This window comes from Antedon bifida, chromosome 9 (genome assembly GCF_963402885.1).
Source record: "Antedon bifida chromosome 9, ecAntBifi1.1, whole genome shotgun sequence".
NCBI classification, from domain to species: Eukaryota; Metazoa; Echinodermata; class Crinoidea; order Comatulida; family Antedonidae; genus Antedon; species Antedon bifida.
In genome coordinates, this window is record NC_136234.1 from 9869120 (window position 1) to 9890420 (window position 21301).

The 21301-nt window shown below is 34.9% G+C and overlaps 1 protein-coding gene and 1 pseudogene across 1 annotated transcript in view; both read left to right on the plus strand.

The window, feature by feature from the left end:
* The window catches only part of LOC144852510 (uncharacterized), a 167215-nt pseudogene extending 148520 nt beyond the window's left edge, over positions 1-18695 (plus strand).
* LOC144852502 (mitochondrial 2-oxodicarboxylate carrier-like) overlaps positions 1-21301 on the plus strand; it is a 163414-nt gene that overhangs the window by 807 nt on the left and 141306 nt on the right. The window lies entirely within an intron of this gene.

Below are 21301 nucleotides of genomic sequence, written 5' to 3' on the forward strand. Positions count from 1 at the left end.
CTAATCCCAACGGGAATCCCGATAGTTTTTTTAATTCAAGTAGGATCCCGGTGGGATTTTACTCAAATCCCAGCAGGAAACCTGGTGGGATTTTACGCAAATCCCGCTGAAAATCCTGATTAATTTTTTTCATTAGTTTACGCAAATCCCAGCGGGATCCCACCAAAAATCCCGATCATTTTTTTTATATAATTCAAGTGGGATCCTGATGGGATTGTACGAATCCCAGCGGAAATCCCGACCATAAATCCCGGTGGGATTTTACGCAAACTCAGCGGGATCTTTCCGGAAATCCCGATCGTTTTCTTTTTAAATTCAAGTGGGATGGTGGGATTTGCTTAAAATCCCACCGGGAATCCCGAACATAATTCCCGGTGGGGATCCTGATCGTTTTTTTACCCGGGTAATACTAACAGGCCTAGGCTAGACCTAGTACTAGCTTGGCTGAAAGGCAAAACTTTGACAGACAATTGGAATTTATCTAGGCTAATTATGGTTTTTCCAACGATTCCACGTCTTGTAGAGATGTTCCTATTAATTAATCAAAATCCTACAAACGATCTAAAACTAATTTAAATGCCTTTTTGATCTAAATTAGTACATATATCTCTCCAGAAATGTACTTCCATCGCGAAAAACCAGTCATCATAACATTCAAATCGCCGCAAAAGTACAAAATAGGTGGTGATGTTGTATTTCAAAAGCAATAGTATAAAACAAAATATTTTCCAAACGCAAAAAGATTTTTTTTTTCGTACACGAAAAAAGGTACTATTAAACGATCGTTTAATAGTGCGTACTATTGCACGCTATGTGACCCACATTCGTCCAATCAAATGACAGGAATTTATTTAGGTGTTGTATAAAACCTCTTAATCACCAATTTTGATGATTTATGACCACTTAATCACTGATGTCCAGTGGTACAAGGCCACCTAGACACTATACTACTGTAAAGTGTATAGAAATCCAAATGAAGCAGGTTTGTGTTACAAGGACCCTGCTGTGTCTGTGTAAACAATTCACAACAGGATACCTCATTACAATTTTGACAAGTTAAAAGACCTTGGTTCAAAAATCTAAGGGACTTGTACATAATGAAATAAAAATTATTAGTGGATTTATATAATTTAATATTTCCTAATACAATATTTAAAAGTTTGGATTGTCACATTACCATTTTTGACTTTTGGCACACTTTGAATTGATTCTGGCCTACCTACGTTCCTTTTAAATGAAGGTCTGGGCTTAGGTCTACCGGCCTAGAGAATATCGTTTGAGTGACAATGAGAGGCATATGGTTTTCGCTTGGACACATTCACCATCATTCTAAATTACTACAACATTGTTAAATAAACCAAATAACACACCATTTAAAAGGAAATTTTATTTGGAATATTTTAATTAATATTTTTTTTTTTATTTCATCTTCTTCCAACAGCGACCAAACTCGCCCATTAACAGGATTGAATCAATAAATATAATTTATATAGATAATTAATTAAACACAATTAGCTAAAATTACAGGTATTTCAATACCATAGCAAATTATCATAAAGAAAGTAATTAAACACATACACTTGAGTGAACATCACCAGTGTATGGGACATGTGCTGACCAATTAAGTTTTGTATTATTTATAAATATCTATAACATGTGCTTTATTAGTCATCAAACTTCATTTAAAGAAATAAGAGGAGAGCACTCTCAGGGCCGTAGCCAGGATCTGTCAAGGGGGGTTCGGACACTAAGTATTTGGGTCGTTATTCACGAATGAGTTTACGAACAACTTTTTGTACTGTGGGGCACGTATTTGGAGGATTTTCGGAGATAAGAGTGAGGTATTGGGCATGTCGGGGATGGGGGTTCGCAGCCGGCTAAGGGGGGGTTCGCTGTAAAGGGGGGTTCGCCCCCGAACCATAAAAACCCCCCCTGGCTACGGGCCTGACTCTCAATAGCTACCTTTATTTTCGGAAATGGAAAATTAGTGAAAATATATTCGTCCCTGCTGCATGTTTTTTTTATGACATGCTCTAGATCATTTTTTTTGGGTACTGGTGTTTTAATCAACATTTTTGAAATTTTTAAAATTTAATTGTGAAATACTGCTGTCTTTTTACATGGGAGTAGTGAGCTGATAAGTCACATGATTTTTCAATCCATGGGATGTAATATCAATCATTCTTGTATTATGTTAAATTTTGAATACAGATATGATTTTAATGGTGAAAAACACTGGCAAAGTAAGTTCCGCAGTATGCCATGTATTTCCAAAAAGGAATGAGTACAGTTCAGAATTTCCAACATTTCTGGATTAATGCTAACAAGTTCAGGCAAAAATAAAATGAGCACAGTCTAAGGCAATTGGTCATCACAAGACTGACAGTGTATAAACCAAGGAGATTGGACAAACAAAGTTCACATAGGGCAGGGTGTGATGATTAGCCTAGCAATGGCATTATCATCTATGAGTTGAATATGCTAATCCCAGGTAAACATGTACAGCCATATCACTGAAGATGAAAAAAACAATATCATGATGAACTGTGTTGATTTTGTGAATTCACATCTTCCCAGTAAACTTCTTTTTGTACTTAAGGCAAATTGCCAAGGATAACCATAAGCGAATTAATTCTCACTATCCATCTCAAAGGTAGAAATCCAGTTCACAAAATAAACATAAGTCACAGGATGCTCTACATACAAAAAGTCTTTGGAAGTGGAGTTGTTTTGTCACATGAGAAAAATCCTAACATCCGATAGAATTTGAACCCAGGACCTTGGGATCTGTAGCTAAGCATATTATCCACCAAACTCCAATTATGAGAGTTCATCACAGTTCTGGCAATCCCTTGGTGTTCTGCAAACCTTGTTTCTCCTATGCAACATATTTATTTTTCATCTTTTCTATTTAAATTTTAATGTCATTTTTACGAAGTGCTTTTTATGTCATCATTTTTATTAGATCTGTTCTTGTTGCCATGTACCACTACTTTTTCTAGTTCCTCTGTAATAAAGTTGGTAGGAAACTACTGCTGCGTTGACAGATGATTATTTCAATTTATTCTTATATAGCTCATTACACTTAAAAATCTCAATGTACTGTACAGTACCAAAAAGTGTATTATGAAAATGTCGTATCACAGCTACATATTTGTTAATAGAGCTAGTTGTTCAGATTTGTCCATAAATATGTTGACAATGACTGGGAATAGAGAAGATTCTGTGTTTGTAAAAATAGTAGTCATAACATTTGTTTGGTACAAGTAATGTCTTCTCATGACGTTCATGTGTAACAAGGATTAGCAATTATTCAACTCAATAGTTAATAATATCATTGCTCCGCCCTATGCTTTGTTTTAAATCTATTTCACACACACACACTCCCTCTGCAACAATCACTTTATATTTGCCTCAACTTAACTTGCCTAGCATAGTACTAGGAGAATCACAATGTTGAGACATTCTCAACTTTACTTACCTTTTTGGAAACACAGTATACTATAAACAGTCCAAAATTTTACATTGGCAATCAACTATTTATTTAACTGTAAAAAAGTAATAATATGGTATTATTAGGTCTAGTGCACACTTAATAATTGAGCCGGGATGACAGCGTGTAGGAAACCCCTAACCTGACACGCAGCACGAGATCGTTTAAAAAATCCCGGAGGTACTCAAACTTCTTAGTACCATAATTTCTCAAAAAGTTCTTAATATATTCCAATTTAGTTTTCGGTACTAGTTACAGAATAATGTAATACTACTACTGTCCGATTTTCGATAATGTATGATCAATAGTTAAGTATTTACAATCAATCTACTCCGGCCGTATTTTCGGGCTATGGTTGCGGATCGTTCCATTCGTAGAATGGGTAAACAGTAATAATGGTTTCAGATTAATTTGGTGTTTACATTTAAAATCGTACAGACTTACGTTAAGTTTAAAAATAGATTTATATGATATTATTAATTAATTAATATAATTTATAATATATATAATAAATTTAATTTTTTTTTAATAATAAATAAAATTAATTAATGATTAATTTTAGGCTAGACCCAAGTAACTAAGTAGTAGTGCTGTGTTTATTTATTATTTTATCATTGAATCTGTTGGGGACTTTGCCATTTTTTAATGTTAACTGTTTTTAGTCGCGTGAAAGCGACTCTATAGTTCACTATGTCGGTCGGTTGGTCTGTCTGTCTGTCTGTCGGTCCGGTATCACTATGCGTTTTATCGCTTTCTGACCTTATCTTGATATCAGTTTAATCTAGCTAAGTCAATTTTTCACAGAATATTCCTTATGGCCAGGAATCGATGTGGTTATGTTTTCACGGTGCGCATTAAAAAATTACGCGGTCTACGCACGATTTAACGAAATCACGTTTGTAATCATATCTTCACAACCATGAATCACAATTAAATAAAATTTGGTACTCATAAATTTCAGGGCATAAATCATCATATGGCAATACAATTACGTGCGTAGCGCATGTAACGCATGCGTACGCGCGCTTAAAATTTTCAAAATTTATTTTCGATGAAATAAGAGTACGTTTCAGGCAATTTTAAGCGTTTACAAAATTGCCATGAGTGCGCAGATTTTTGCGCGCGCACTGCGCGTTAAATGTTATTGCGCACTCTTTTTGCCCGATTTCTGTTTTCTTGACTTACTTTTCAACACGAAATTACGTTATACGAGCACGTCAAAAGTGACAGGCTACGCACGTGTAAATTAAAAAAATATAAATGTTTTTAAACATTTCAACATTTTTAAATATGTTCAGTAATTTCGGTCAGTATAGTTTACTATGTCGGTCGGTCGGTCGGTCTGTCTGTCGGTCTGTCTGTCGGTCCGGTATCACTATGCATTGTAGCACGCGACTTAATGGCTGTTGGCCTTGTTTTTAAAGCAGCGGAGCTATGCCCAATTTTTAAATTATTTTTTATTTGCCTTGTATCGGCTTGCCCACTGCATATTACCGCAGTTGCCAATCGGACACAGGTCTAGTTATGTAAAATGTATATTTTTCCTTACAGAATATGTTGGAGATGAATGCAGTAGGATTGGTGTCACTGTGAGCAAATTAACTGGTCAACCAATCTCAATCGAAAAAACAAAGATAACTGATCAGTGATCATTGAACTTAACATCTACCGGAGACGAACCAAACAACCCTTAATTACAACTGGCAAATGGATGCGCATTCTCCTAGGCGATAGGTGCCAAAACAAGACAATATTTGAATTTCCTAATGAACGTGTAAACGACCATCAATCTCAGGCAGAGGCTGTTGCCAAGCTACAACAAGCCAATATAAAGTTGAAGAGAGTGAAGAATAACCTAAAAAAACAGTTGACTAAGAATCAATCGAAAGTAAAACAATTAAACATGGCGCATTCTATTATCATGCATCATCTTAGACAAAGAGATAGACTGGTGAGAGTGATGAAGAAAAACACGCAAGAAGAGAGAGGCCATGCTAAAAAACCGGGCTGAACAGTTAAACAATCTGGAAGTTAATTTCAAACCATATAATGTTAAATGACGGTTCCAAACAATTGAAAAAAAATTAACTGTGTTGAAGGATCAAAATAAGAAACAAGACAAAAATGTCCTCACTATGAAAAATAAAGTTAATATGTTAAATGCTAACATCCGACAGCTAAAACGAAATTTGAAGGCTAAAGATTTCCAGTTAACCAAGCAAAAGCAAAAGATCAAATCACTTCGGCGTACAATTGTTTCCCTAAAATCGAAATCTATTAATTCTCGACCAAGGTCCAACACCGACCAATTAAAACGGAAGCTAACTGAGTGCAGACTGGAAGTTAAGCATTTGAATAGCAACTTATATATTATGTCTAATGAATTGAACATGCTCCGGACCGAGAACAAGCCATTGCTGAAAATGGGACCCCACTCCAGAGAATTATCTAATGACGTAAAATTGGCATATATGTCCATGGCAAGTCTTGGTGTCAGTGCAAGACGGATGATTAACTCATTTGGTCGTTTCAATATTTCTGTAGATGACCTACCAAAAGAATGGCAAGGTTTAAAGATTGCAATTCAGCGTCAACTATTCAGGTTGCTGAAGAATTAAGAGAAACCAAGTATGCCACCCTTCATAGTGATGGTACTTCAAGAGATGGAAATAAAGTAATTGGCTTCCAAATTACAATAGAAAGAGGAACAAGAACACTGGGTCTACTAGACGTTCATTCTGGGGATTCAGAAACCCAGCTGGATGCGTTCAATTTTATTATGAACAAATTAGGAGATGTAATCTCTGATGATAATTCGTCAGTAGCTGCCAACAACTCAGCCAGATTAAAATCACAATGGGAGATCAGGCTGCAACCCAGAAGAGCTTTAATAACAAACTTGAAGCCTATAGAAAGAGCATACTACCTGATTTACAAGAACAGTGGGGAAATCTATATGAAGAATCTAAACTCCAACTTGGTTGTATGAACCATTTCTTCTGCAATCTACACACACTCATTGGGGCAGCCACATATTGTGATGCAGCGATGAAGGAGTTGGAAAATACATGGCGTGGTAAATTTGGGCAACTTGGTGTAGAGAGACTTAAAATTTTTCAAGACAAAGATGGTAATTATTCGTAGAAACACTCTGATTCTGCAATTCAACGTCTTGTTAGAACAGTGTCTGATGCTGTAGCACCCGGTGGTGACCAAAAATCAGGCTGCATTGCTGGATTTCGGAATTACAAAATAATTAACAACATCCCAATACCAAAGTCGTTCCGTTTAGAGCCAACCGGTTCAATGTCCTTTTCAGCAATGCAGCAGCTGTCTTCTACCACCGACATCACTTAAGAGACCTGTTCCTGAATGGTTGGGTGAAGGCAGAAAATAAGCTCCTTCAAGCTGTTTTGGCTGACATTCAATGTGAACAGCTCCTAGCTGGCGTACAAGCCCTAGGCATTCTTCATAAACAAGTGACTGAGCCATTTTGGAAGCTAACAGAAATAATATATTCTCCAACTTGGACAGACTTTACAGGATGTCTACAATAAGCTAGGGGACTGGAGTAAGGATGCTACGCCACTGCTAGACAAACATTTGTCTTGTGTCTTTACTGTCAGTGATTCAGATGTCAGAGTGGAACCCGTGAAGGATGCTGTGTTTGATGTTGTACATCAACCAAACTGACGACTTTAATGAGTTGACCAAACAAGTTCTTCAAGCACAGTGTACCCATTTACAGGTTCTATTTAAGAGAAGACATGCCGATCAACTTGAGAGAGGGCAGTATAGTGGAGAGATGCCTGGCCAATAATGGCGAGAAACAAAGGACATGAAAAAGTCCAATAAAATTGGTGAGAATGACTTGGGCTACTGGGCTCACATAATGGAAAGGGCACCATCTTTGGGGGTAATGGCTGCAGAAGGAAAGATGGCCTTCCGTAGGAATTTCACAAGCCAGTATTTACGAGATCTACAGAAGAATGACCCCATGAAATTCAATACTGTTATGAAGAGAATTGGAAAAGTTACAAAGAAATGGGCAAAGCATTACACCAATAGGACAAAACAAAATGGTGAATTTTGCCACGCCATATCAGAGTGTAATGGAGTATAGACCGGCAGCCCAGAGACATTTGGTTAGATGAGCTAGGTACCAATATCTGACTATTTAAGTGTGTTGGGGGTTACTTGAAGTCAATGAAAATGGGAGTCTGCCGGGTACCCCCTGCTGCGTCTAGACCGGGGGACCCGAAACGTGCTAAAAAATCGGCCCAGGTTAGATGAGAGAGATACCACCTAATTTTACCACCATGGGATGCCCATTGGCATCCTTATACCAGTATCACAAACGACAGACTTTTTCTCTGCTGCAAAAGGCCCGCCAGACCCCCCGAGGGAGGGCCTAAAATGGGGTTAGCATAGATGAGTGAGGTACCACTCAAAATTAATGCCAAATGAACAAGTTGTGTTCATACAATACTAAATGGATAACAACAGACTAATTGTCTGCTGCACCGCAAGTGCCAGACACCCTAAAGTTAGACTAGAGACCCCCCTTCCCCCAACTAGCCCAGCTTAGATATTGTAGATACCACCAGCAACCAATGTTATATGATTAAGCACATAGTAAGCAATACCAAATGACCTATTACAGACCATCTGTACACTGCCTTGGCCCTGGCAGACCTCTCTAAAGTTCGACTAGAGACCCCATTTACCCCAAGTATGGCCTAGCTTAGATATTGTAGATATCACCAGCACCAGCAGCAAAAACAACACCTAAAACAACATGTTTAATTGAATAAAGTTTAACTTTAATCGAACTAACACAAAACAATTAAAAATATATCACAAAAAAAAAAAATTATATATATATATAATTTTTTTTTAAATATTTTTTCGATCGAGATACGGTATTGTTCAGTCTATCTGAAGAAACACCGTGATAGACGTCCGTGTTCCATCTACTTTATAAAAATATATATTCGCTCTTGATTCCAATTGAGCACTTTTGCAGCCTAAACGCATCTATATAAATATATATATATATATATACAGGATTAAGATTATAATATACAGCATTTAAAATTACCCACTATTAATTAACCAAATCACTTTAGATTAAGTTAATCAATTGCGATAAAATGACCATTACCATTCTAAAGGGAAAAATAGTTTAAGAGTTTCACTTAAAACTTATATAAGCCAAATATATATAACAAGTATGGATTCGGGTAAATTTAGCATTCCTTGCCTTTGGATGTCAAAGATACATTCGTCTGTAACTCTTGGACCTATTTTAAGAGAAAGCTTAGTAATCACTTTAATTCAAATTCAGGATTGTAGTAACTTAATCTAAAGTGATTTGGTTAATTAATAGTGGGTAATTTTAAATGCTGTATATATTATATTCTTAATCCTGTATATATATATATATACTTTTTCTCATTCTCACAGATTTCCTCATCTTTATCGTTTCAAATTAATTAATTAAATTTCAGTATATCACTGGGCGGTTTAGAATTAATGTTCTTTGCCTACTGTGTTTATATATATATATTTATATAGATGCGTTTAGGCTGCAAAAGTGCTCAATTGGAATCAAGAGCTATTTTAAGAGAAAGCTTAGTAATCACCTTAATTAGGTGATCATTTAGAATAAAATGATCACCTATTGTTATTGTATAAAATCTTTATTATTATTTTTTTTTTTTTTCTTTTTATTGTTTCTGTACACTATTTTGTGTAACAATTATCTCAAAAAGTTTAATGTCAATGATTACAAAAATTTCAGAATATCTTTCAAATAATATAACTTAATCCTAATAAGCTTTCCAGCGTGATCACTCATCCGTGACGACATTTATACGCCATTTTGCGAAATCACATTATCAATCATATCTCCATAATTCATTATCACATAATAATGAAATTCACTACACGTAAACTTCAGATCAAGGGTAAAAATATTAGCAAATAAAAACGCACGCGCACGTAGGTTCATGCGCGTGATATCGCGCGTTAAAAATTTAAAACGCTCAAAATTAAGTTTTGATCAATTTAGAGCATGAATTAGGCCATTTGCGTGTTTCAAAAAATTACTGCGCAAAAATGCGTTTTTGCGCGCGCGATACTTAAAAAGCGTAAAAAACATGAATTTTTTTTACAAATCTCATTCTACTCACCATCCTTAGTACATTCACCAAATTTGAGTCAGTTCCAACTTAAAATAACGCTATACGAGCACGTTAAAAATGACAAAATGCGCACATTAATTTTACAAAAGTTCTGAAAATGGTGAAAAATAGGTCTTTTTTAAAATGAAAATAATTCTTCAGAATGCAAGATGACCCCCGATTTTTTTAACTTATTCTGGAAGCCATTGAGTTGTAGATATGAATTCATGTACACATTTTACGTACAAAATGTTTTGACGTCATCAAATGGCCACTTGAATTTAAAAATTAGGATTTGTTATCTTTTTGTGTAGATTATCACATTCAACAGAGCGCATCTTGGTTATGTGTGCTCGAATTTCGCACAACTTTCAGTATGTGCTTGCTTAATTAATTATCTTTATCATGAGTTGACACTATCTTCATTTTAATGACGTCATCACGCGTAAAAACTTGAATAACGTAGGCCGTGTAATTTCACCTTCGCAGTAAATTTGAATATCTTACAGCTCTTCAGAATTGAAGGTTACCTTGATGATTATAATTTATTATGAAAGCTGATGAAATGTAGATATTAATTCATATAAAAATTAAGCCTATCGGATGTTGTGACGTTAACATATGGCCAGTTGAAGTGAAAAAGTAGTTTTTTCATATTTTTCGTCAAAGTTATACACAATTCAAAGAGCGCGCACAGCGCTTCTACGTGCCAAATTTTTTTCCAAATCTTATATTTTTTTGCTCAATTAATTATCTTTCGAAATTGTCATCTTAAAGTTTAGTTTGATAACGTCATCATGCCAAAAAATTAGAACATGTGTGTCCCGTAATTTCACCTATGCTACACTGTATATAGATATACAGTATATACTGTACATATTGTATATGGCATATAGGCACAACTCAGCACTATAAGCATATAATAGGATGGCATACATCAACATTTTCCGATCGTATGTTAACGTACGTGCATGTTTAAAAAAAATTAATTTCAGTAAAATGATAAAAATGATCACCTATAATTCGTCAAAGTGACGAATTAAATTCTAGTTCAAATTCAGGATTGTAGTAACTTAATCTAAAGTGATTTGGTTAATTAATAGTGGGTAATTTTAAATGCTGTATATTATAATCTTAATCCTGTATATATATATATATATATATTTATATAGATGCGTTTAGGCTGCAAAAGTGCTCAATTGGAATCAAGAGCGAATATATATTTTTATAAAGTAGATGGAACACGGACGTCGATCACGGTGTTTCACGTAAACGATCTTCAGATAGACTGAACAATACCGTATCTCGATCGAAAAAATATTTTTAAAAAAATTATATATATATATATAATTTTTTTTTATGTAGTTTATTTATGTAGATATGTAGTACTGTATCTATTAAAAAAGGTACTTGAACAAAATTAGTATAATCTTTTACAAAAATGCTTGTCAACTCAATGAGATCCAAATTGGCAATTGCCGCAAAATCCTCACTGAGTTTGACGTTGAAATTCACTCTAGAATCCTGCATCTGAGTTTCAAAACAAACTCAGGATTATCGCCAATGATTGCCGTAAGCAATCAACGGTAATGGCCTGAAGGGGACATCACAAATTTGGTCTACCTGCAGACTTGGTCATTTCAACACAAATGACTCTACCTTCGGATGACTTCAGGGCTTTTAGGAAACCCTGCAAAAGGTTCGTTGGGACTTATAACAGGAATCAGAGCAACACCTCTGATTCAGTTGTTGAAATTAATTGTCGACTTTCCGAAGGAGAGAAAAAACTTCTTTCCTGAGGACTTAAATTCTGGCCAAAACCAAGGCAGGTCGGCGCACAACAACTATCTTTGGATATGGAGTCTTTCTCCAGAAGGTTACGATTACGTGAATATTTTGCTGATTCAGACAGCAGCACCACGCAAAACGAAGGCAACTTTAACAAATTTAAACCAAAAAGTTCCTGGAATCCACCTAAAAATCCAGATCCAAATTTAAGAGTGAAATTAACTCTCATGACAGCCAAAATTTGGGCAGTCACCTTTGCGGCAAATCTTGCAAAACTTGTTTATTGGTTGATTCTACTGAACAATTTAAGAGTAACCAAACTGGCCGCATTTTTCGGATAAGACAATCAATTAATTGTCTAACCAAAAACGTCATTTATCTCATATACTGTAATTTTTGTGGCAAACAGTACGTCGGAGAAACAAAAAACACTCTCCGTATGAGAATGACACAACACAGATAAGCTATCAAAACATTAAAGCTTGATCAACCTGTAGCCGAACATTTTAATTCAGCTGGTCACTCGATTGCAAATTTCAGAGTTATTGCAATATTCCATGATGTCAAATGGAGCGACAAAACTCGCAAAGACAAAGAAAATCACTGAGAATTACAACTTAAAACCACAAAACATTTTGTACTTAACATTAGAAACATACTCCTAGGTCGGTAAAATTATTCCAATGACTACCAAAATTTAAGTTTCAATATTAACCACCATTTAACCTGTTTATTAGTTTCATTCGAAAATTGTTTATATCTCTACCAAGCTACCTTCTTTGTTTTCTACTCTTATTCAGACTCCACCCTGTCTCCTTTTGTTGTATTTAATTTATTCCTGTCCACCCAGGCAGCACTTGTCAGTTCTTATACTATGACGTTATCCAAATTCCTTCACTTGCACTGATAAAGGGCTAGTGTTTCCCGAAAGCTCTGCTAACGTTTCTGGCTGTTTTACTTTATCCTTTTGATTTAGCTTTTCGCTTTTTTTTTGTATCTCCATTGAGATCCAGCCACTGATACCCACAGCATTGTCATTTTTTCAGTTATTTGCCTTTGGATTTATATATATAAATATGAATACAGGATTAAGATTATGATATACAGCATTTAAAATTACCAACTATTAATTAATCAAATCACTTTTGATTAAGTTTCTACAATCCTGAATTTGATAAGGTGATTACTAAGCTTTCTCTTAAAATAGGTCGCAAGAGTTACAGACGAATGTATCTTTGACATTCAAAGGCAAGGAATTCCAGATCCTCACAAATCTAGCAGGAATGCTAAATTTACCCGAATCCGTACTTGTTATATATATTTGGATTATATAAGTTTTAAGTGAAACTCTTAAAACTATTTTTCCCTTTAGAATGGTAATGGTCATTTTATCGTCATTGATGTGATATATTTTCAATTGTTTTGTGTTAGTTCGATTAAAGTTAAACTTTATTCAATTAAACATGTTGTTTTAGGTGGTTTTTTTTTGCTGCTGGTGGTATCTACAATATCTAAGCTATGCCATACTTGGGGTAAATGGGGTCTCTAGTCGAACTTTAGATGTCATTTGGTATTGCTTACAATGTGCTAAATCATATAACATTGGTTGCTGGTGGTATCTACAATATCTAAGCTGGGATAGTTGGGGAAAGGGGGGTCTCTAGTCTAACTTTAGAGGGGTCTGCCAGGGCCAAGGCAGTGTACAGATAGTCTGTAATAGGTCATTTAGTATTGTTTACAATGTGCTAAATCATATAACATTGGTTGCTGGTGGTATCTACAATATCTAAGCTGGGCTAGTTGGGGGAAGGGGGGTCTCTAGTCTAACTTTAGGGTGTCTGGCACTTGCGTTGCAGCAGAAAATTAGTCTGTTGTTATCCATTTAGTATTGTATGAACACAACTTGTTCATTTGGCATTAATTTTGAGTGGTACCTCACTCATCTATGCTAACCCCATTTTAGGCCCTCCTTTCGGGGGGTCTGGCGGGCCTTTTGCAGCAGAGAAAAAGTCTGTCGTTTGTGATACTGGTATTAGGATGCCAATGGGCATCCCATGGTGGTAAAATTAGGTGGTATCTCTCTCATCTAACCGGGGCCGATTTTTTAGCACGTTTCGGGGTCCCCCAGTCTAGACGCAGCAGGGGGTACCCGGCAGACTCCCATTTTCATTGACATCAAGTGACCCCCAACACACTTAAATAGTCAGATATTGGTACCTAGCTCATCTAACCAAATGTCTCTGGGCTGCCTGTCTAGTAGTTAACTGTGATGAGATTCCAGAATTAAAATGCAACCATGAGGAGGCAGATATCCGTATGCTGTTACATGGCAAGTACAATGCAAACTGCGGTGGCAAAGACATTAGAGAGCTTTCGTTGTAGTACGGAAGTAGTTCAGTATGGTAATTCGAAACGAAATGTGATCCACGCATGCGCAGAAATTTAAGACTCACCGTAGCGCTAAATTTGAAAACGGTAGTGAGAAGAAATAGCGTCCTGTCTGAAACGAACATTCATTTTAATTATGGAGGACACGATGGAAGCAGTATCGTCAAAGGTAAAGCAGTTTAATCAGTCGTTAGTTTAACTTATTGTAATCAAACATAGACTAGGCTATAGCATATTAAATGAATGTTCATTAATGTAGTGCTCTAGATCAGTGATGCCAAATATAAAATGAAACTAGAATTTAATTCGTCACTTTGACGAATTATAGGTGATCATTTTTATAATTTTATTGACATTAATATTTTTTAAACATGAACGTATGTTAACATACAATCGAAAAATGTTCATGTATGCCATCCTATTATACGCTTATAGTTCTGAGTTGTGCCTATTATATGCCATATACATTATGTACAGTATATACAGTGTAGCATTGGTGAAATTATGGACGCACATCATGTTCTAATATTTTGGCACTGATGACATCATCAAAATAAACTTGTGGATAACAATATCGAAAGATAATGAATTGAGCAATAAAATATAACAATTGGAAGGAAATTTGGCACGTAGAAGCGCGGTGCGCGCTCTTTAAAATGTGTATAACTTTGACGAAAAAGAGGAAAAAATACTTTTTAACTTCAACTGGCCATATGATAACGTTATAACATCCGATAGGCCTAATTTTTAAATAAATTCATATCTAAATTTTACCAGCTCTCATAATAAGTTACAAACATCAAGGTCAACTTTAATTCAGAAGAGCTGTAAGTTATTCAAATATACGTTGTAGGTGAAATTACGTAACCACCGTTATTCAAATTTTAATACGTGATGACGTTTAAAAATGAAAATATTGGCAACTCATGAGTAACATAATTGGTTGAGGTAGAACATATTAAAAATTAAAAGAAAATCGATCACAGATAAACAAGTTGCGCTCTGTTGAATATGGTGGTCTATGACAAAAGAGGTAAAAACCCTATTTTAAAAATTCATGTGGCCAAATGATGACGTTGTACCATTTTGTACGTCTAATGTGTATATACACTTATATCTACAACTCATTGGCTTCCATAATAAGTTAAAAAAATTGGGGGTCACCTTCCATTCTGAAGAGTTATATTCATTTTAAAAAGGCCTTATTTTTTACAATTTTTAGCACTTTTGTACAATTAATGTGCACATTTCGTCATTTTTAACCTGCTCGTATAGCACTATTTTAAGTCGAAATGGACTCAAATTTGGTGAATGTACTAAGAAAGATGAGTAGAATGCAATTTGTACAAACAATTGGTATTTTTTACGCTTTCTATGTACGCACGCGCAAAAACATGTTTTTGCGCAGTAATTTTTTAAAACACGCAAATGGCCTAATTCATGCTCTAAATTGATCAAAACGTAATTTTGAGCTTTTTTAATTTTTAATGCGCGATTTCACGCGCATGACCCAACGTGCACATGCGTTTTTCTTTGCTAATATTTTTACCATTGGCCTGAACCTTACATGTAGTGAATTTTATTAATATGTGATAATGAATTATGGAGATATGATTGATAATGTGATTTCACAAAATGGCGTATAAATGACGTCACGGGTGAGTGATCACGCTCAAAAGCTTATTAGGACTAAGTTACAGTATTTGAAAGACATTGTGAAATTTTGGTAATCATTGACATTTGACTTTTTGAGATATTTGTTACACAAAAAGTGTACAGAAAGAAGAAAAATATTTTAATGCAAGTACAATAACAATAGGTGATCATTTTATTCTAAATGATCACCTAAAAATTGGCTTAGAGATTCGGCCTAGCCTAGGGCAAACCAGTGGCCTAATCGAACTAACTAGCCTAGGGCCTAGCTGCGATACCCTAGCTAGTATTAGATTAAAAACTCCTACACTGAATTAATTGATGAGAAAATATTACATTAAAAAACACTATCAAAAATTATGTTATATTTTTTTATTATTAGGTGATATAAAATGATCATAAAATGATCACCTATTGTTATTGTACAAAATCTTTATTGGTTATCCGCAACGCGTTTTTGATGAAAAAGTTCAAAAATCCGTTAAAAATATGCCTTTTTTTAAACAGTCGTAATTTCTAAACTACAGGTCAACTTTTTGTGGATGACATATTCTGGAAGATGATGAGTTGTAGATATCGGATCAGGTATTAATATGGCTAACCGGACATTGTGACGTCATCCTATGGCCACACGAATATAAAATAGAGCGCATCTCCACTTATTCGTTTTCCATTTTCACCCCGATTTTTATATTGTCTAGGTCAATCAACTATCTTTCGCATGAGTTAAAAATATTTAAATTTTTATGACGTCATCATGCCTAAAAATTTAAATTACGTGTGGCATTAATTTCATCTTTACAGTAAATTTTAATCTGTTATAGCTCGTAAGAATAAAATGTGATAATGACGATTAAAACGTTTTCTGGAAGCTATTGGATACGAAATCATGTAAAAATTTCGCCAATCGGATGTTGTGACGTCATCATATGGCCAGTTAAATAAAAAAGGTCGTATTTTCATCTTTTGCGTCATAATTCATTACATTTAAAAGAGCGCGCATCAATATTTCACGTATTCAAATTTCTTCTACACGTTAATATGTTGTTGCTGAGATAATTTTCTTCCGAAATTGCTACCTTCGCGTTTCATTTTAAAACCGTCAACATGTTGAAAATTGCAATAAATAGCGGGTCCCGTAATTTCACCTATTCTACACTGTTACATGTCTAGTTGTTATTATTCTTTTTGTGTAACAATTATCTCAAAAAGTTAAATGTCAATGATCACAAATTTTTCACAATGTCTTTTAAATACTTTAACTTAACCATAGTAAGCTTTTCAGCGTGATCACTCAACCGTGACGTCATTAATACGCGATTTTGTGAAATCACAGTATCAATTATATCTCCATAACTCTTTATCACATATCAATAAAATTTTCTATACGTAAACTTCAGGTGAAGGATAAAAATATTAACAAATAAAAACTTACATTTTTCAAGGTCATGCACGTGAAATTGCGAGTAAAAAATTTAAAAAGCTCCAAATTAAGTTTTGATCAATTTAGAGCATGAATTAGGCCATTTGCGTGTTTCAAAAAATTACTGCGCAAAAATGCGTTTTTGCGTGCGCAATTCTTAAAATGCGTAAAAAATATGAATTTTTTTAACAAATCGTAACCTACTCACCATCCTTAGTACATTCACTAAATTTGAGTCTGTTCCGACTTAAAATAACGCTATACGAGCAGGTTAAAAATGACAAAATGGGAAAATTAATTGCATCAAAGTGCTGAAAATGGTGAAAATAAGGCATTTTTAAAATGAAAATAATTCTTCAGAATGCACGATGACCCCCAATTTTTTTTAACTTATTCTGGAAGCCATTGAGTTGTAGATAGGAACTCATGTACACATTTTACGTACAAAATGTTGTGACGTCATCAAATGGCCACTTGAATCTAAAATTAAGTTTTTTTTCTCTTTCGTCATATTTTATCACATTCAATAGAACGCATCTCTGTTATTTTGTGCACGATTTTCGCTCAAATTTTAGTATGTGATTGCTCAATTAATTGACTTTCTCATGAGTTGCCACTATTTTTATTTTGATAACGTCATCAAGCGTAAAAACTTGAATAACTTAGGTCGTGTAATTTCACCTTCGCCATAAATTTGAATATCTTACAGCTCTTCAGAATTGAAGGTTACCTTGATGATTATAATTTATTATGAAAGCTGATGAAATGTAGATAAGAATTCATATAAAAATCAAGCCTATCGGATGTTGTGACGTTAACATATGGCCAGTTGAAGTTAAAAAGTAGTTTTTTCATCTTTTCGTAAAAGTTATACAAATTTCAAAGAGCGCGCACAGCGCTTCTACGTGCCAAATTTTCTTCCAATTCTTATATTTATTTGCTCAATTCATTATCTTTCGAAATTGTCATCTTCGAGTTTATTTTGATAATTCCATCATACCAAAAAATTAGAACATGATGTGTGTCCGGTAATTTCACCTATGCTACACTGTATATAGATATACATTATATACTGTACATATTGTATGGCATATAATAGGCTCAACTCAACACTATAAGCGTATAATAGGATGGCATAAATCAACATTTTCTGATCGTATGTTAACGTACGTGCATGTAAAAAAAATTAATTTCAGTAAAATTATAAAAATGATCACCTATAATTCGTCAAAGTGACGAATTAAATTCTAGTTATATTTATTATTTATTTCAGCATGATCTGGGACAACCAAAAGGATCAGATCCTAATAGGAGAAGTAATTTTGGCTAGACCTTTCCAGTCCAAGAAGGGCACAACTGAGCGGGGAAAGGCATGGCAGGCTGTTGCTGATGCAATTAAGGCCTGTGAATACAAAGTTGACAGGCGGGCAGTGCGAGATCGCATATCTAATTTGATGGATTAGGTGAAAGGAAAAAATAACAAAGAAAAGGCAGCCAATGAGACAGATGAGGAAAAGCAAATAAGGGAAAGTATTGAAGAATTCATCCAAGAAGAGGAGGATATAGAAATGTTACCAAAGGAAAGAGGAGATGAAGAGAAGAAAAAGGCTGATGGTGCAGAAATGAGAAAACGTGCATGCGAAACATTTGGAGAAACGCGGAAAAGGTAATGCCAAATTTATGTAAAATGTAGAGGCAGATTAAAGTGTTTCTTATCCCCCTCTTCCTTAGTTTAGTTCTTATTTTTGTAAATTTATTTTTAGGCTTGATGGACCAAAGAGGAGGAATAGTGGAATGACACCCTCAGTATAATTCAGAAGAAAATGGAGATGGATCAGCAACTGCGAAGGGAGGAGATGGAGAGGAAAAAAGAGGAAGGGATAGACGATTTGAGGCGTTTTAACAGCAACAACTGCAACAACAAATACTTCAGCAGCAGCAACTACTTCAGCAACAGCAACTCTTGCAACAGCAAAACCAGCAAACGCAAACACTGATCATGGCATTTCTTAAGTCCATGGAAAAGAAAAACTAGATCCTTGATATTTTTATTTTTTATTGTGCTAATCTGTGCAATATACTTTCTACTATAGTTGTTAGTGGTTTGTTAGTGTTTTTATATATATTTAAGTGTTTATTAATGCATGCCTTTATTTATATATACTTATACCATTGTTTCTTTCAATCTATTAATTATTATCTTGAATGTTTACCATGGATGCCAAAGAATATGTAGTTTAAATCAAAGATGTTTTGTTTCTATATGAATGAGCAAACACTATTAATAAAATATAATTAATACATTTTTTTCAATATCAATAAATAGAAACATTTATTTACTTTCTTATTTTTAACATAATACCGGTAATTCAGCTATCACTTAGTCACAATTATTTACAATAATTTACATTTTAAAAATACACTAAATATATGTTCTATTGCAGGTGTATCTTGAGTGTTGGTATATACATTGTATGTTATATACAGGTAAGTGTTTAAGAGTCTTCCGGGATTTTTATTTAAACTGGAACCATTTTATTTCTTTAAATCTATTAAAGGTTCTCTTGTATTACAGTTAGATGTTTATGAATGTATTTATGGTTACAATAAAAATATTTAAATGAATAACTTCTTGAATTTAAATGGAAACAGTTATTTACTTAATTTATAAATAATTATACCATTTTTAGTAAATTCAATATCACTTCTGTCACAATTATTTACAATAATTTAGAAAAAAAATACATTCATTGAAAATATTCTTCCAGCGATGGCGGTTCAAGTTCAAAATAGGCAGATGTATTGTTGTTATACACACATGTATGTGCATTTGTAAGTAGTCCAGAAACAATGTACATTTTCCCACATGCACCCAATTGCACTTTCTGGGACTTCTTATAGTAGGTATCCCAATGAAGCGGATTTTCGTTACCACGATTTTAACACGTTCATGAAATTTCAAAAAGTGACCTGTCTTTGAAGTTAAAAATATACTATTTCTTATGTACCCATGTGAATACAAATTATATGTCTGGAAAGATCTTGTTTAAGGGATTATTTTCAAATATTTTTAATACATAACTCTTGTCAAACAATTCAAACCAAAGGGTCTTTTTGTTCAAGATGGTGTCTGCTGCCATTGTTTAATATATACAGATTTGAAAAAGAAACAAATGGGATTCAAGAAATGAAGATATCCAATTACAGTACCAACATTACCTGACAACATTAAAATAATAGTCATTTTTAAAAAAACAACAAAACAACAAAATTATCGGAGGGAGTTTGTATTACCGTAGTTCCTCGGGTATAATCCCACCTCGGGTATAATCCCACCCCCGACTTTACGATTACCTTCGCATGCAAGCATATCCCCGGGCAAAGTCCCAGTGTATAATTTAACATTAGGCCAGAGGTGGGCCTAGGCCTACTGTAGCTAGCTAGGCCGACGTCAATTTCTCTTTGGCTGACTTAAAACTCATCAAACATTGTTAAGTTGAATACAACCTTAGGCTAGCATGCCCCGATCGTCACGTTCTGTACATCCTTTCGCCGTCGTGTACATTCTTTCTTGTTGTTTACACTACTGTGCATGCTTGATTACCGTAAAAAAAACACCGCCCTCTATACCGACCGGCTTGTGCAGTAGAGTTTGTGTCACATGCAACTACATGCGATTTTCACAGAGAGCTCGACCGTGTGGGTGAACATGGAGAACTCGTATGATCGAGTTCATGTGGATTTAGGAAGCTAGGCCTAGATCACATTTTAGGGTATTTTTTAAGTAGAAATCTCGGGGAAAATCTATACGGTAGGCATAGCACAGGTAAGACCAATTAGGCCGCCTAGGCCTAGATGGCCTGGCCGTCTAATTGCTAGGCCTACATCGGAATATAGCTTTTAGATAGCCTAAATCGTAGCTAGAAGAAATATCATCATTTTCAGTTCATGCAGCGGGAAATCCCCGGATATAGTCCCACCTCCCAAATTCGGGCAAATTTCACGTACAAGGGGGGTGGGATTATACCCGAGGAACTACGGTACTACCATCAAAATGAGAAGAACTGATTCAACGGGATAATCTTTCAGAGGCACTGACAATGAACGACGACAGTTCTCCAACTGTAACAACCATACTACAGGCTTGCTTGGCATCGCTACAGCTGTATGTAGAAAGAACAGTTGATGAACACCTTCCTAAAGGTTTATATTTGGATGCTGGTAACGATGTAAGGGATGTGACACGAAGCACCCCTAAGCACAACAAGAATCCAGAGAGAGTGTTTGGATTGCTTGACTACCTGTGCCATCACAGACCAAACTCGTCGGCCCTTTCGAATGAGGCGGTACTAATGTACGTCTATAACAAAA